This window comes from Etheostoma spectabile, chromosome 11, assembly GCF_008692095.1.
Source record: "Etheostoma spectabile isolate EspeVRDwgs_2016 chromosome 11, UIUC_Espe_1.0, whole genome shotgun sequence".
Classification (NCBI taxonomy): domain Eukaryota; kingdom Metazoa; phylum Chordata; class Actinopteri; order Perciformes; family Percidae; genus Etheostoma; species Etheostoma spectabile.
This window is the reverse complement of record NC_045743.1, coordinates 11,066,103-11,085,310: the sequence shown is the minus strand read 5'-3', so window position 1 is coordinate 11,085,310 and position 19,208 is coordinate 11,066,103. Positions and strand designations below refer to the sequence as shown.

General features: G+C 41.2%; 1 protein-coding gene across 1 annotated transcript in view; it reads right to left on the bottom strand.

Annotated features, from left to right (window-relative positions):
* Positions 1-19,208, bottom strand: part of dip2a (disco-interacting protein 2 homolog A) — an 86,174-nt gene that overhangs the window by 41,252 nt on the left and 25,714 nt on the right.

The window sequence follows — 19,208 nt, the reverse complement described above, 5'->3', positions numbered from 1 at the left end:
ATCTGCCTCAGTTGTCTCCCCACACATAATTAAAAGGCAGTCTGTTAAATAAGACCTAGCTGCATGTTATTTTAAAAGTCCTATATGAAAAGAACGTCAATGTACAAGCGTTTTCAAGGCTGGAATTTAACTAGAGCACATGAAGAAAGAGAAAAATGAGGGCGGATGGAGACAGAGAGATAGGGTGAAGGTATAAGACAAGTAATATCATGGCTCTTAAGATGCAGCAGGGTACATAGCTTAACTCTGTTAATTTTCTCTAGACTTGGCAAAGTGTAGAGTAGTGCTAGCAAGTATAACTCCATGTCAGTAGTAAGGATGTCGGTTGTGAGGATGTCATTTGGTTAATGCCTTACATTCTGATCCTTGAACGTGGGAGACAACCCTAGAGGTGCTGTTCTGCTGTCAGAGTAAGGCGTATTCAACTATAGGCTTTACCGTGTGGTTACTTCATATAGACTATTTCTTGACTGAATTACCAGAAAACACGCTATATTGTCATATATATCGTTATCGAGATAGAAAATGACCTATATCAGGATAGAAGATGTATCACCCAGCCCTATTACTAAAAATTATCCCAATCAGCATGATAAGGTATACAGATATTATATTTGGGAAAATGAGAAGACTGGAACTGAATCGATAACCAACCATTGGAAGATACAATGACTTGAGATATCAGAATTGGCCCTTATTTGCTTTTTCCAAGAAGACATAATACTGCAAAATACTGTATATTTGCATATTTGTGACACAAAAGCTTCTAACAGTGGAAGTATGTCACTAAAATTGCCAAAAACTGTTGAAACAAATCCATGTCCATGTGGGACCTGTTCAAAAGACAGATAAGTAGGTCACTGACTAGAGTGTTTTGGCTGCTTGGGATTGATTTGGGGATGTGAGATGTCACTGTGTTTCTGCATATCAGACAGAGTGGGCTGAGGCTGTTGGGGTGGTGGCTTGCTCTTTCGATGACTAAAGACATTGATTCACTGAGAGAGGGGTGACTGGCAGCACCTCTAGCACACAAACCACAAAAATGTACATAACTATGCTACTATATATGACCTCTCAAACAAGCTCCAACATCCCCTTAAGAGACCTTGTGGAAAACATGCCAGTCAAACAGCTGGGCTGGAAGGAGTTTCAAAGTCAAATAGCCACTTGACATGAAGTATATGTCATGTTTTGGCATGAAGCTAGAAAAATCCTCACAAAAGATCTCAGTGGTCAGATTTTCCAATAGTTGTTAACACTGGAATCCAATGAATAGGGATTACACTGTGTGATTTATATTAATCTCTATTAGAGCCTGATCGATACATCGGCGGGCCGATATTATCGGCCGATATTAGGCCTTTCCCAATATCGGTATTGGCATTTCTAACGGCCGATATATATATATATATATATATATATATATATATATATATATTATATGTGTGTTTTAAATATTCATTCATATGACAAATAAATGACTGATATATTTAAAAAATAAAAATGGACTGTCAACCATGTTATGAGCTTTTGGCGTTTATCCACCAGAGGGCACTCAACAAATGTCCCTGTAACAAAACTGATTTTTTTTCTTTTGTTAATGTGTGTTTGTTCAAAGGACTTTAAGTTTTATATCTTAAGTTTGTATTTTTATACATTTTATTTATCAGACCTTTCATATTTTGATGTTCCTCTGTTCTGTTGTGACAATAAAACCTTTCATATTTTAATGTTCCTCTGTTTTGTTGTGACAATAAAACAAATTATTATTACATTATTTCAGTGAGAACTCATAAATAACAACAAATAACTAATGTTAGGGAAATCTGTTTTGTAACGCATTTCTGGATTTTAAAAATAATATATATATATAGATCGGCCGATATATCGTCATATCGGATTTTTAAATAACCAACAATTCATATCGGTATCGGCCTTAAAAATCCTTTATTGGTCAGGCTCCAATCTCTACAGGCTCTCAGTGGGGGCCATTATGGTGAAGATCAAGTGAAAAAGCAATAAGTTAGAGAGGGCTATCTGAACAGAACAAAAAAAAGGTTTACTAAAACCTTCCCCATGTGATCCCATTTTTTCATCTCACCATGGGGAATATTTTATTTTACTTTATTTTACCTTATTGACGTGTTTAATCTATAACTGCATATATTGTGCACACACACTCTGGTTTCTACCTTTCCCTTGCCATACCGTACATCTTATGGACATTTATACTGATATTTTTATTCTTTTATTTAGTTATGCTACTCTGTTAATGGTCTTGATTTATCGTTGCTCCTTAAGCCTCTTGAATACAACAGTGTGGTAGTGTGAAGCCAGGTGTTGTTGGTCACACTGGTTGTTATGCTGCCTGCTGGTCCTGAGTCACCAGTAAAAGCTGAATGACTGCACTGTTAAATGTCCAGTAGAGCTGTAGGCTAGCAACAATGCAGTGCTGTCCACAGGCTGAGGCGGCTGACTCTTTCTGGTGATAAGTGTCTCTGTTTGTATGTGTGTACATCAGTATATGTTTGTGTGCATGTCTGCAAGTGTGCGCACCACAGCAGCCAACCATCCTGACAACCACAACAATAGAGGGCTATTCTGTGCGGTGGCTTCAAATTCTGACTAGCGGCCTCTGAGGCCAAGCGGCCCCTAGCACACACTGATCCATCAAGTTATGTCTCACTGAAGCTAATCTTTTTATCTTAGAACAAACAGTATTGTCCTTAAATATGGAGGAATGGACTCAAGCAATCGGTGGTAAGCAATGACCCTTACAGAGTGTCTTAAATAGCAAAAAAAAAAAAAAGTGTGAGGCACAAAACAATCACAATATTTACTGTGTGAGACAAGTGTGTATGTGTATGTGTAATGTGTGTTTGCATATGAGTATTTGTGTGTGCCTGTTTGTGTCTGCATTTTTAGGTATTCACAAACGTGAATCCATTTCCACTCGCTGCTTGAGCAGTGAGTGCGTCAATTTGAGAAAAATGGGAGGATTTAAAGGCAAATATGTGGTCTGCCGCCTGGGGAATAACAAGGGGCTAGAGGGATGCAGAGAAGAGAGTGGTTGCTTAGCACATAATCCAAATTGCACAAGGGACATGCTGTAGCTTACAGTATGTATAAAGCAGAGTGGGAAACACTCTACTTGACCCCCTTCACCCTTCTGAGCTGACTACAGCGTTTACCATGTAATTGAGTTGTAAAGAAAAGGGAAAGGGTGTATCTCCAAACAAGCACCTGGGGGAGAGGCCATGGTGGGATTGAGTAAATAAAAACTGAGAACAAATGTGTGAAAGAGGGAGATGAACCAGAGTTCATGATGGTTAGAGAAAATTACCAGGGGCTTAGCCAGAAGACTGTTCTTTTCTTTCCTCAGCTGGCATCCACCTTCATTGAAACCCACCTCCTCTGTGGCCTCCACCCCTCCATTCTAACCTCTTCACCTTCTTCTCAACTCACTGTCCACGCGTACTAAGGCATTCTAGTCACCTTTTGACCTCTCTTTTTAATTACTTGCAGCAGATCTTGCTCAGGGGGAAAAATAGAAACAAAAAAAGAGCAAAGGGATATCATGTCTAATGTCCACATTTTCACTGGGTATAGTCTTGGGACACTATTCTCCATCCATCTAGTGGTGAGATATTATTTTCCAGAGACCAGAGGCATTCTTTTCTGGCTCATCATCCAATGTTGTTACCGTAAACATTCCTCTCACCCTGCAATGAATTCAATTTCAAAAGAAAGACTGTCAATCTTGTGACACTCTGAACAGTGACAGCAAGTAAGCCCGCTGTCCTCTGCTTTGTCTTATTGACTATAATTGACGGATGGCTATTGAGTGAAGCTGAGGCCCATTAGAGAATTACCTTGCATCTGCCCGGACGGAGCTCTTCAATCAGGAGGGAAATACTGAAACCCAGCACATTACTCTACAAGCCAGCACAAACACATTAAGGGCCCTCTATTGCACCAGGCGCAGCGCCCACGTTGTTTAAATAGCAAATGCACCTGCGGCCATCTTTGCAACCATGGGCGTGCTGGTCTTACAAGGAGGTGTGTTCAGGTGAATTGTTGTCGTATTGCTATCTTGATGCAGCGGGAAGTGATATGCCATTGACCAACAAAAACCTGGTCTTAAATCAATAGCGCAGCATTTTGTGTTATTCTAATAGCGCATTAGTAAAATGTGCCTAGGCTTGTGCACACACTATGCTTTTACACACAACACACACCACACACACACACACACACACACAACACACACACACACACACACACACACACACACACACCACACACACACACACACACACACACACACACACACACACACACACACACACACACACCACACACACACACGGAAGCATGCTTCCAGCTTCTTTGGAAACTAATTTGTCTTCCGGATGTGGCAGCCACATGCCGAGAACCAAAAGCAACACACCTTTGATGTTCTGTGTGTGTCGCGTTAGACACGGCAGTTTCCTGCTATGACGACCAGGCAGGCTCACCTCACGCATGAAGCTGTACTAATTTGCAATGGAAAAAGGAGGACGGGGCACCACTGCCGAGTCAAGGCAAGTCGAGGTGAGTCGAGCAGGAACCATTAATGGAAAATTGCCATTAGATTGTTAAATTAGGGCCCTAAGGATAGATAATCAAGCTCTGAATGAAGATGGTCTGATTGGCTTTCCTTAAGATGATGTGAGACGTAACTTAATAAAACAAGTTAAAAACATGAATTTGTTACAAGAAGATCTGATTTTGACACACACACACACACCACACACACACAACACACACATACACAGAGAGAGAAAAAGAGATTAAGAGAAACAGCAAGAGCAAGAGCTTGACAATCACAGCAATAGTTTCAATGTCTAATGCCCTGCATCTGTGTCTCTTATCCTCTCTTGCAGGCTGCCTATTTAATAAACAGAACCCACAGCTAGTGTGTGTGTGTGTGTGTGTGTGTGTGGTGTGTGTGTGTGTGTGTGTGTGTGTGTGTTTAAAATTCTTATCTTAAGATAAGTTTGACAAATGTCATTTCTAAATGAACAGGGGTTACAACATTTTATTTTTCAGTATCGGTTAATCTGCCAATTTTTTACTCAATGCATCATAAACTCCTAAAGGCCAAAGTGATGCATTCAAACAGCTGGACCAACAGTCCAAAACTCAGAAATATTGAGGGTATTATCATAGAAGACAAAAGAAAACCAGCAAATTTGAGAAGGGGGAATTAGGGAACTTTGGGTATTTTTGTTGTTTCGGTCAATTGCCTCAGCTCTAAAATAAATGATGACAAGTTGAATTTGACCAAAATCTCACAGAATCTGAAATCTCAATATACATTTTTAATTCATAAATCAGACATTAAGAAACATCTAAATAGATAATGCTGTGCTGACTAGCGCAATTCCAATCGTGTGCATAATGGCTACTGCTAATCAATAGTCAAAAATTCCTGATTACCTTGAAATAAAAATCACACGCCCACCCTTTCTTCCTAAGTGACAGACAGTCAGAGAGGTGGCCCCACCCACCCTTAATGTCAGTTCCTGCGCCAGGCTGACCCACAATGTGCCAACACTGCTGCCAAGCCAGCAACCACGCCGTCTGCCCTTCAGCCACAGAAAACCACATCTAAATATGTACGCAGGGCAGCATTTGCTCTCCAGGCTTGTGAGCTGCCTCTAACAAAAGCAGATGTAGCCAGCTGTCATTTAGCATTAGCTCTCCAGCATACAAATGTTAGTTTTACGCATTTGGATTAGGCCTTTCTTGACAGGCGCTGAAATGTCATCTTTTCCAGTGGATGTATTTGCAGTGGATAGTTTATGTAAGGAACAGACAAGACCTACGTTTTAGGTGTGTGTAGTCAACTTTATGCATCAATTCCTCCAGCCCAGAGGAAATGGGAATATAGCTGTGCTGCTCACAACTTCTTCCTTACTTACAGAAGGCTATGTCCTATAGATGCAGAAAATGTACCAGTTATTGCTAAGAAAAACGAGCAGAGATATGAATAAGAGGCAAAGAGGGATAGATTGAGAAAGAGCAGATCCCCACCACAGATTCAACCACATGTCACACTTATTTGTCTGTCTACATGACAAAAAACTCCAACCAAGCTGCAGGAAAAAGTACAGTTAAAGTACAGTGTGCTATGACTACATCAGACCCCTATTAAATTGTTTATACACACAGAAACAGAGGCAGAATAACTCACATGTAGAAGCCAGGGAAGCAAGCAGAGCAACAATGAGACGTCAGATCGTCAGCAGAGAGAGAGCGAGAGAGAGATGCACAGACGGATGGAGGGAGAAGAAGAGGCCAACGACTGAATACAGACGTCAGGTCAGCGGAGGCTAACCAGCGGAAAGTCTAACGTGCACACTTAAAGACGTCCTGCTGTCATTAAGTCAGGCCCTTCACCATCCTTTGTTTCCTTTCATAGTGAGAGCAGGAGAATGAACGAACCCCATCTCCCTCACTCTACCTTCCAATCACTCCCCTCCCTCGCTCGCCCTCTCTCAAAACCCATGCTCCCGACTTCCCCCCTTACATCGACTGCCCCCTGATACCCCCTCCTTCTCCCGCTTCCTCCCTCTCTCTCTCACTCACTCACTCTTTCCATCCCTCTCTCCTCCAAGCTTTACACAAAGGCAAAGTAGGCTGCAGGATTAGGGTGTCAATGCAGACCCCTGCCCCCACCTTCCCACATACCAATCTCAAACACGCACAAACGTGCACACACACACACACACACACACACAGTAAAAGAACTATAGAAGAAGCTTCGTTAGCCTGTTACAACACATTTATACAGGTCAAGTTACGGAGCATGCAAACCTTGTTTCACTGTACAGAAGCTTCCATACTGTTGGAGGCAACCACAACATTAGAGTTAATGCTTACTACAACACGACAAAGGCCGCAGCTGCAAAATACAGAAGCGGACACGTGGGTCATACCCACCTGAAAAACCTGCATGACAAAATACTGGTACATTGTCTCTGACCTTTACTGTTATTCTATTGTAATTTCCATAAACTATTACTATAAAATAGCTTTGTGAAAACTTGAGCCTGTATTTTAGAGTGACGCAAAAACTACAGTGAGATAAGATTGGGCTTCCTAGGATGATGAGTTTTGATGTGAATGAGGACACTGCCCTGTGTTTAAACTGGTTGGAGATGGAATATTAGAGCACTCCCTAGGCTTATCACCCAAGTGTGAGAGGATTACTATTTCAATTTAGAAATTAGGGACCTATTTACCCTATGGCAGTAAATTTCAATGAATATCTGCAAATGATTAGGTTTAATTATTGCTTGCTCAAAAAAACACACAAACCCACCCCCACACACCCCCCCACACCCCAACACACACACACACACACAACACACACCCACACCCCACAATGGCCGCAAAAAGACTCCAAAAATTTCCCCCAAAAAATAGTAATCTTCTCTGTTTCCAAAACGGGAATGAACAAAATGTGCCTTGGATAGTGGGTCAGAAACCCTTCTGCTTTTTCGGTTATACTCCATGAAACGGTTTTTTCATTTTTAAAACCAGTGGATAAAAGGAAAAATCCTGTAAATCAATTGAACCCAATAAAAAAGCCCTGCGATACTTTTTGGGAAATTTAAAATTAAAGTTTTAAGATTATTGGTCAAACCCGAGTAGTAAGAACTGTTTAATAAACAAATTTAAACACTTCGTTTTCCCAAAAGTGAGAATTTGGTTTTCTTTTATACAAGTTTAAATTTACAGACAAAAAACAAAAAAAAACTATCACAATTTTTTAATAATGAAAAAATTTTTGCATCTTAATTTTAGGATTTTTTTTTACTTTAAAATTAGCAATTTTAAAAGGTAGACAGTGTAAAAAAGGAACGAAGGTAAATGGGGCAGCAAAATTTAGAAAAATAAAGGTAAAATTCATTACGGGGATGTACACTTTTTATATTTTTTTTTAATCAGTGGGGAGGTTTTAGTAAAAATGTATGACAAAAAATATACTTGCCCTTTAGTTTGGGGTTTTATGGGCTGCAAACTGCTATGAGGAGTTTTTTAATTTTTTCCTTTAAAACTTCCAATTTGATAAATGACACTCAAGTATCAACAGTTTAGCTGAACAAGAAGTAATAAACCAAAGAGGGCATGGGACTAAAGGGTTAAACATATTGAAATTAACTATTTTTTTGTACGCTGGTTTGATGCGTAGATCATTTTTGCGCACACATTGATGGAAAGGTTAAAGACGAGGGACAAGACAAAAAGCTTGAAAAAGAGAGCCAGCTGTAGAAATAGACCAGGGGGGGGTGCAACTGAAGGGTTTTAGAAACAGAAGGGGGGGGATGAGAAAAGAAAAGAGCGAGGAGGAAAAGGATAAGGAATAAAAAGGATAATTAAAAGGTAATGATTTTCCTCTTCCTTTCATAGACACACAGAGAGGGTGGTGACACAACACACATAAAAACACACACACACCCCACACACAAAAACACACACACACACACACCACCCCCACACACATCTGATCTAAAGCCCCATGGGCGTCTCGCGTCTCCTCCATCAACTGCGCCAATCACACCGTGGTATCGCTTTTAATTAAGTAGTGCCAAAAATTAGGAGACTGAACGAACCCTCCATTACCCCCTTTGCTAATACATAACCCCCTCATCACATTGAAACCACCCCAGAGCTCCAAACCCCCCCATCCCCGAGCTCTGTATGGCTGGGGGCAGACAGACAGCGTGAATCTAAGACAGTAGATTGCAGCGTTGCCTTACTTAGGAGCCTGCAGCTGTGCACTGATGGAAACAGACAAGAGGGGGGGAGCCATAATTAACAGTAACAAAAAAACACTGATACTGTACGCACACCATAAAAAGGGAAAAGACCCCTCCTTTCCCCCACACAAACACACACACACACACCCACACACACCACACACACAACACACAAAACCCACACACACACACCCCACACCCACACACCACAACACACCACACCACACACACACACACACACACAACCACACACACAACAACACACACCCCACACACACCCACACACACACAATCTCACAAAGAGATGCCGATCAACTCAAGAGCAAACTAAAGCAGATAAGGGTGAGGCCATTGCTCACACATGAACACAAACACACCAATTTGGACTTGGTTTTAGGATAAGGTTTCTTGGGTTTAGAATAAGTTTAAGGTAAGGTTTGGGGTTAAGTATGATGGATAAGGTTAGGATAATGGACCAGGGAATGCATTATGTCAATGGATATCTTCACAAATATCTAATACATGTGCGTGTGTGTGTGAGTGAGTGTGAGAAAGAGACAATGAGAGAGAGAACTTGCTGCGGCCCAAACTGAGCTGCACGATAACTTAGCGATGTGCACCTATTCTGGCTCTCAGCCAGAGTTGCATGATGTGAAAACACCTACAAGGACAGCAGCAGAAACTGTGTGACAGTGGGCTATCCAACATCACATAGTGATTCTGTACATATACTGTATGTCTCAATGAAACCTCCCAGACCAATGACAATGAAAAGCGCTACTGCAGAAAACAACGTGCCTAATCTGTAATACTGTTGACCTCATCAGATATACAGCCTCATTCTATGGAGTTTAATGTATTTTGTCTTTTGAAAGAACTGTGACGAAAAACTGCTTATTTCAAACTAGACTCCTTCTCATTGTCTGGGTCCTTTTATGTCGCCTATGTGTTGGGGTGTGTGTCTCTACAGAGTATGCGTGATGTGAGGAGCAAGACATCTGTGTGACAGGCGTGACCAGTGTGGGAGCCTCAGAGGAAAGACTGCCATGAAACACAAGAATATGTTTACAGCCAACTAACATATCCTGCCTCCAGCTACACTGTAATGGACTAACTACTGTATTTTACATGTTTACGAGTGCTTACCTCACTATACTCCCTGACGGTTTAGTTATTTGATGGCCTGCATATAAATCAACTCTGCTGGTTGTGACAACTTTGTTGCTGGTTGACTGTTTAGCTGCAGAAAACCATGTGTGCTACTGTCATTTGGCCAAACCATGGTGTAGTTACAGAGTGAGCAGAGCTGTAGTGAGCACAAAATCAAGACTACTAGCAGCTAATGAATAGCTCAGTCTAAAACTGGAGCACCATTCAACTTGTCCTCATTCATAAACTGATTTGTTTGTGTGTGTGTGTGTGTGTGTGTGTGTGTGTGTGTGTGTGTGGTGTGTGTGTGTGTGTGTGTGTGTGTGTGTGTGTGTGTGTGTGTGTGTGCGCGTGTTCAGCAGCCTTCACACCCCCCGAACCCCCCCCATTCAGGGCATTACAGCTCTATTCTCAAACTCAACCATCTAATTTGTCGCAATTCAAAGAGTCTTAAACACAGAATAGCCTACATTGATGAAAAATCTTGCGCCATTTTCCAGAAATTATTCAACGTGCTTAGCCACAAATGTTGCATGCAATCTGACTGTTTTACATTCCTCAGGGGATCTGTTAAGTAACCTGAGCAATAAAACGAATGTTTTTACATACCAAGGCTTTGATAAAATAGGGATGAAAAGTACACTTCTTTGCTAAATTTTTTGCATAAGAAAAAGCTGAATGCCAGCGAGATCATCATAACTTCCTATGTGTTCTCTATATAAAGCCATACAGCCACAAAAAATATATATATCTACGTCTACTGCCCTAAAAAGAACTAGTGCTACTGACCATGGCTACCACCTACTTGGCAGAGGCAGCTTCTAGCACTTCCAGCAGAAACCCTGCTTTTGCTTTTGGTGTTTGACATACGAGCGGAGTGGTGACCCATCTGAAGCTCCCAGCTCTGTCAGATCTGCTTACTTCTCTGTACGGTCTCAGAGGATGTGGAGAGATTTATTGTCTCCTTCTTTGCCTAGTTATTACCATATGAATGACCATGTTTTCACTGGCCTGACACAGGCTTAGCCATTAAGCTCCTTGCATATATAATCTCTCACACACACACACACACACACACACACACACACACACACACACATACACATACACACACTATATAGGGATGACACACAAAACAGCCAAACATCTACACATGGCCACCATGGCAATCCAATTAAAGGATGCACACACAGATACACTCAGTGGTAGTAGAGATGCAGGCTATTGCCCCCAACTGTGCGTTGCATGTATACATATCTATATGTCAGCAGCCAGGGCTAACTAGCTCTGCTCCAAGGTAACAAGCCATGAGATTCATGAGCAGGTCTTGGAGGGGAACCCAGCACCAGTGTGTGAATACATGAAAGTATGTGTGTGTGCCTGTATTTATCCTTTTCAACCCAAAACATACCATAGATCCATTATTTCTTGTCATCGCTACTAATGTGAGATTGTATGTTACCAATATACACACCTCTTTACAGAGAGCAAAGCAGGGCTATCCAGGTGGGATAAGATTGGCACAGCATCAGTACCGGTCAACAGAACAAGCAGGTGGACCACAATGTAGGACAAATGTGCTTAAACACAATTATGTACCAATGGAGTCTACAATGCCTGTTTCGAGAACAAAACTGAATGGTGACAGCAATTTTGGCAAACAGCTATGTTATCCAGTTATAATTTTCTGGAAAGGCATGCATGCTTTTTGTTCTTCTTATCTTACTACAAAATTGAATTTGAGAAGATTTTTTAAATTGTTATGCATATCGTTTTAAGCACATAAAAGACCATGAATACTGAATTGCTCTTAAAGAGCTGAAAATACAGTTGTGATGATTTTCAAAATCAAATGTATCTGTATTCCTTTTTGGCTTATTCTATTAATAATCATGAATGATTGTGAAAAATTACCCTCACAATTTCCCAGATGTCTTCAAGATGATATCTTTAAATTGCTTGTTTTGTCTATTGCGGGTCCAAGGGTTTTAATCAGTGATACGGATTGCATTTAGAAAGCGAGTTTGAGGTGTCTTTTGCTCACATGCACAGATGCAATAAGTCACTGCTGGTTGACTGCAATTCTCTCCTGTTCAAAACACATACAAACAGTGAGAGGTCAATCTCACCAGGCTCTGGACAGGATGACCACAAGTCTCACCTCCTTCCAAACACCATCTGATCCTCTCTTTTACATTTTTTTTTCCTTCTCTTCATCACAAACAACATGCCGCAAAGGGCCGTGGGTCGGATTCAAACCCTGGCCACTGCCAAGGACTCGACTAGGACTAGAGGTTGCCCCCAGAAGGATATTGAAATAGCTTTTTTTTTTAGAATCCAAGCTACAGAACCTTTAAAAACATTTGTCATTATATGCTCCCATAGGGATATGTGCCTGTGCGAATGTGAGCATAAAGGCATACTTACACACTTTACAGCACTTCATACACTTTTATTTATCTATTTCTTTATCACATTTTTATCCCACTGAATGTCCTTTTTCTTGTGTTTTTGTGTTTTCATGTTGAAATGCATCACAAGTAATTCCGGTGCATTGTATTCCTATGCAATGACAATAAAGGCTTTCTGATTCTAAATTTCTAGCCCATGTATGCATGTGATTGCTCATCTATAATTCATTAGTGTGGTACTCTTACTTTCCCTGACACACAACCGGCTCAACTATGCTCCTCTGGCTGAGACCAAGCAATTAAGTGGAGCAGTGATAGCGCTCTCAAGGCCTGACTTAAGCCTTTTAAATTTAACACCACAACTCAACACTGCCCCAGCCCTTGTTAACAAGACCGAGGCTGGCTGGAACATCTGGTTGCCCTCAGACAAGATATTTATTACTGGAGGACAAGAACAAACATTGCTGTACACATACTGACAGCCAGCAAAGTTGTGTTTAGTAACAACAGCAGATTTAGTTTTTTGTAACAATTTGACATCCTTTTTCATTATTATTATTATTTATTATTATCATTATTAATATCTCTTGGACTATCTTAGAAAGGAAGTTTGTGTGTGTGTGTGTGTGTGTGTGTGTGTGTGTGTGTGTGAATGAGTGAGTGAATGGCAAAAAATGTTTTTAACTTGGATTTACACTCATGCAAACTCACAATACAAACACACACACACACTGAGAAGTACATTGACAAGAGCAGAGGTAGCATGAGGAGACAGTCTAGCTGGAGCACATGTGCAGATCCTCCTATTCTAATGAGTCCATTAGTCAATAGAACAGCAACAACCGCTGCTGCTACCACACCAACACCCACACACCCACACCCACACACACACACACACACACACACACACAAAGGGGTGCTCTGCCACTGAGCTACAATCAGACCCACGTCAACAAAACATATTTGGCTGTGATAAATTGATACTCCACACAACCGGGTAACAGTGGGAATAGCACTCCTGTCAAACAGGCTTATCGTATTGCACGATAGCATTTCGCCCAACCCCAACAGAGTGCACGCCAACAGTAAAATAGTGGTGGGCTGTTGTCTAATCTGCCCAACAGAGGGTGCTAGAGCTATGTGTAGCCTGAAGGCTCCCACACCATCACTTCTCTGACCCACTCGTCCTTCATCTCATCTAGTCTTGTCTCTTCTTCTCTCCCTCTCCTCTTTCTTCCTTTCAGTCTCTGCACACATATTAACAGTGCACAGGACTATTTAAAGAGTTTATTTATGCTTGTGTTTGTCTTTACATGTTAAATGTCTCAATTGTGTTATCCTGAGCTACTAAAAATGTTAAGCCTGTTGCATGAAATAAATAAGAATAATATTTCAATTACAGTGGTAGAACCGTGAAAACTCAAGTGACACCCCATCACACTAATATTTGAGACTATTAACAGTATAATTCCACTATGGCCAGGGGCAGCTCCGGGCTCTGTTACGACTGTGTGACTTATACTATGTCTGAGCACCAGCAGCTTGCACACAGAGCCTGATGCTGTCACATATGGATTGACAGATTGAGCTAAAAACTCTGGCTTCACAGCGTGTGTATGCGTGAGAAGTGACAGTGCCCAGCCATCACAGTGGTTGTGTATGTGTTTCCTAATGAGTGTGCTCTTAATGAGGCTGAGCTGTGTGATTAGCAATCCTCAACAAAGACCAAGCTATAAAAAAAACAATCACTTTACCTCAGCAGCAAAAGCAAAGAGCTATTCTTACATAAACTATTAAGCCTTTGACCAGTCCAGGCAAGTAGTGACCCTTTTTTTTCCATATGGGCTTATGTTTACATCAGTGTGTACGAGTGCTGAAATGATAATCTCTATTATTTTAAGAGATATAATCTATGGGTTATCTTCTGTAGGCAGATAGCTCCGTTAAAGCTGTGCAAGCCTATAATTACAAAACATGTTAAGACTTTTTTTAATCTCTATTTTTTTAGTTAAAGCAATAGTTCATGAGAACAATAGTTATAAAAAAAAATGCAATGTTGAGAAATCATTACAAAAATCCTAGATCTGCACCTAAATCACAAACTAATTTGTTTGTTCCTTGGCCTGTTTTTATTCAACATCTGTCAACAAGTTTATTTGTTTTATTTTAATATGCTCCTAACAAACTGACAAGCAGACTAATATAACAGAGGTGATACATGTTACAGTACTGGGAATATGCCACTATTCTATGATCATTATTGCAGTTGTGCATTGTTGATTTAGATCACTGACTAAGTATATAGAGTGTACTCCAAGTATTTTCCTTTAGTGACTATATGAGCCCAGCATTGATTGTTACACTAAAACAATATGCCTTTGGTTGTAGGAACAGCTACTGATCTTGAAGGCAGTTAACAAATAAGCCATGTCTCTTTCTGCACAACGAGAGTGCTGAGAATGCAGATGTGGGCTATTGCAGAGAGAGGTGGGTGATGGGGGGGAGAGGGTGGGTAGAGGGAGGGAAGGAGGCTTGAGAGGTTGGGAGAGGGAGGTAGTGAGTTGTCTATCCATATGTGACAGCATCAGGCTCTGTGTGCAAGCTGCTGGTGCTCAGACATAGAATAAGTCACACAGCCTGTAACATTCCCTCAAAGGGATTTACAATGCTAATGCAAGTGCACTGCTCCCTTCAGGCTGAAATAATCTGTCCAGCACCCTGGACTTTTATCTTCTACTCTCTGACAGAAGGTCAACACATACTGAAAAGAGACACAAGCAGAGGGGTATATGTTCGTCGTGTGGTGTGTGTGTGTGTGTGTGTGTGTGTGTGTGTGTGTGTGTGTGCCTACCTCTGTTAATGTACATGTGCAGGAATGGCTCTGCATGTGTGTGTGTGTCTTTTGGTCATGTAGCACAATCTGCCCTAACCCTAACTGGATAAAGGTAATAACTTAGATGTACCAGTATGCAACTATTTGGAAGAATACTGATATCAGATGAACTAGTCTACATGCTGCTCTCTATTCAAAATGTTACTGTAAAAAAACTGAACACAAAACGTTTGTATTTTAACTTCAAAACTGTATTTTAACTTCAAAACTGTCCTTTGTTGCACTTATTTGAAGCATGACAGTGTAGCAGGAAATTTGATAACCGAGACATGTGATTGTAAGGACCCATAGTTAGGCCTGCTCTCCAATGCCAACTAAAGGGAAATATTATGTGGTACAGTGCCTCTCAGTGCTGCCTGTTTTGTATGTATTTTGTGCTTTGACAAGTGGCTTAATGCCGTTTCCTGGAAAATAGGAAGCTCTTCTAAAAAGAGTTGTAAAGATGGAAATTTTGAAACAGAAAAAAGATATGTTGGTCATTCCGGATCATAGCCTGGTTGTTAGTTCTCAAACAGTTTTCCTTTCGTCCTCACGCAGCCTAACAATGCCTTGTATACATTTCACCACAATTTGTCCATACATTCCACTAAGTATGTCATAATTCCTTATATGGGTTGTTACTTTTTCCACACTCAGATAAGGTGCAGTGTGTGTTTCCACACTGCTCTGGATCCTCCCCTGAGGGTACCTGGTCTTGAACGAGCCCGCCTGCGCGCCTGGGCAAAGGACTGCTACAAGATGGGGAGACATGCCTTTGATGTCGTTGGGCTGGTGGGATTCACAAAAGGAGGGCAGGTGAGAAAAAAGGAGGAAACAAGCAGGAAAGGGAAGAGGTGCTGTGAGATAGAGGACGAAAAAGAGAGAGAATATGAGAAAGCTATTGATTGAACAATAGAAAGATAAGACAGAATACAAATAAAGGAAGAGAAGGAGTTAGACAGGAAAAAAGAGGACGGGCATGCGCTTTGAAGTTAGAAGCTGAGCAGAGACCTGCCTCCCAGAGTAACGCCCGGGGGTCAGTGTGTGTGTGTGTGTGTGTGTGTGTGTGTGTGTGTGTTGTGTGTGTGTGTGTGTGTGGTGTGTGTGGTTTGTGTGTGTGTGTTTGTGTGTGTGTGAGTGGGGGGTTGCTGCAATCGTAAATTCTAGATGGTTACAGAAAAGGGAAGGACAATGAATCACGATGAGCTGGATAAGAGCTATATTGGACCTCTCTTTCAGTCTCCGTATTTCTGTTTATCTCTGTGCTACATGTTTTATCTGTCAAAAGACAAAAAACATGGGAGCAGGGGCGAAAACCTGAACAACTTTCTTCTTTGGTGTCTTTACTGCCATTCACTTGCTTGACTGTTTACATTAAGACTGCTTTCTCTTTGCTGTTTTATCCTTACAGACTTTGGCAGCATGGGAGCCTGATTCAGCCAGGCAAGCAGTGGTGATTTAAAGAAAGGCTTTTAAGCAGCACTAGTCCAGAGCGCCCTGCTGTTCAAGACTGTCTGTCCCAGGCAAAGGTCACCATGGTGACAGCAGCAGTGCTCTCCAGGGTCGTCTGACGCAGGGAGTGAATGCACTGAATTTATTGTTCCACTTTCACTGAGATAACACCATTTTCACCTTTTGCATGCGGTAAATTTAAACAACTGCATCACTGAACTCCAAAACAATTTTGTCTCGGAAAGTAAAGAAAACTATCCATAAAACTCTTAGAAAGTTGAGAAATTTGACTATAGGAGAAATAGAATGTGCTTTATCCTTTTAGAAAAGGACATAAAGAGAAAATAAAAAGACATGGGTCGAGCCCTTAAAGATAGGGTGATGGAAAATGACATGGCATGAGAGGGAGAACAGGGAAAGAAAGAGCATTTTATAGGATAGAGACACCACTTTATCTTTCCTTCACACTCCTCCAGGTCCAGGCACTTCCTGTTCCATTGTGTTGGCTGTACGTACAGGAAGTGGGCTCTTTGTTTCCTCTCCCCTTCCTGTTGGTGTCAAGCACACTGACAAGAGGAATGTATGTGGATATGGGAGGGAGGAACACACGCTGTGTTTGCAAGTAACCAGAAAGGAGCTCCTGGTGGAGACCTTTGCACTCTGAAACATACACAGGCACACAACAGTAGAATGGAGGGCTCTACTTCAAACATAAAGAGAACATGACACCAACAAACAGGAAGAGGAATGTTCAGTAGATTTGCAGATGGGGGGATACCAGATACCTAACATACAGACGTTTAGCGCAGGCACACAGGCAGACAGCCACATGCCAAACATTAAAGCTAGTCAGATTAGACACCTGATCCTTGCTGATTTATTTGATCAGTTTCATGACTCATCAGGGAATGGAATAAATTGTCAATGGTAGTCTCTCAGATACAACATATGTCATGTCAGTCAACTCTATTTACCACTCTTTATTTATTCACACCTACGCAATTGCCTCTGGAAACGTGGAGCACTTTTTGGCTTAAAATATCCCATCTATCCTCTTCTTAATCTACCCTGCATGGCTGATAGCCGAGAAAAGGGGAAATTTATCACAACGCTCCATCAAAAACATTAAAAGCTAAAAATGTGGCTCCAAATCTTTCAATGTGTTAATGCAAACACAGAAACAACATGCTGTGGTGCTCAGCTCAAAGAAGAAACCTACTTCTCTCTTCACTGAGGGTAAGCAAGGTTGACAGTAGATCCTGTTAATAAGCCATAGAGATCACTCAGTAGTCTGTCATATAAGCTCCTCGTCAGTTTCAAATCTCCTGACATCACATTTAAAAGGATGTTATAAATGGAAAACACTCAACTCGGCTCAGAGTCTGGCACCTACTCTGTGGTTTTTAAAGAATCCGTTGGATTTCAGTGTAATTTCACACTTCAACACATCATTAACACACATTTTTGCACAGGGCTGTGAAATGCAATCTGTAAATCTGTCGGCAAAGTGAGAACTTGTTCAAACCAACATATGTCGTACCTTTATTTACAACATGCTTTATTTGCTATGTTATCTTAATTGTATTCTACTTTACCATTTATTCTTGTTGTGCTATTTGTTGTATTCTGATACATGCTCCTATTCACCACTGCAATGCTACATTTTTCACTTGGAAATTTAGAAATATGCTTCACACTCAACTGTGTGGAGCGCACCTTAGAAATCTGTCACAGTTTTGGTTTTGCAAGTCACATTCAAATTTGCATTGGATTTGTATGACACATCGGTACAGTCCATTTTTAAATGACAGAAAGTAGAGCAAAGAGAGAGTGGTGGAAAGGTCAACATGCTGCCACCGAAAACCAGAGAAACTAGTTCCAGGTAGACAGGTCAGAGAAGAAAGAAACGGAGAGATGAGGACAACAAGGGAAAAGAGCAGAGAGGCGGACGCAAGAGCAGATGTTGGAGAGATTTCTTTTTCACTTCTTAAACAAATCAAGCTTGAAACTTTAACCAATGTCACATTTAAATGAGATATGTCTCAGCATACAAAACATTTTTGATACCAGAAAGGGTAATTACAGAAGAACTGATCATCACCCATTAGGCCTTGTGTCCATCCCCACCCCAAAACCAAATGGTGCAACATGCATCCAGTACTGCTATGTCCTTCTGCGAAGCAAATTATTTAAGAAAACAGAACCAGATGAACCACCTCTCCACTGACAGGCTTTGCTCAATGTTGCAGTCACTTCAAGTGCTCTTTTCCTTAGAGTGTGTCTACTTTTGAGTTTTTGTTTTTCAGATCAAGCACTGATCTGGTGGGGGGATGACCCTGTGCATGTTTCTCTGTCGATAAGTGTGTGTGTGTGTGTGTGTGTGTGTGTGTGTGTGTGTGTGTGTGTGTGTGTGTGTGTGTGTGGTGTGTGTGTGGTGTGTGTGTGTGTTTGTGACCTAAGGGACCAACTAGGATGATGAGGATCTGTAGATTAGGCTACAAAGAAGACAGCTGG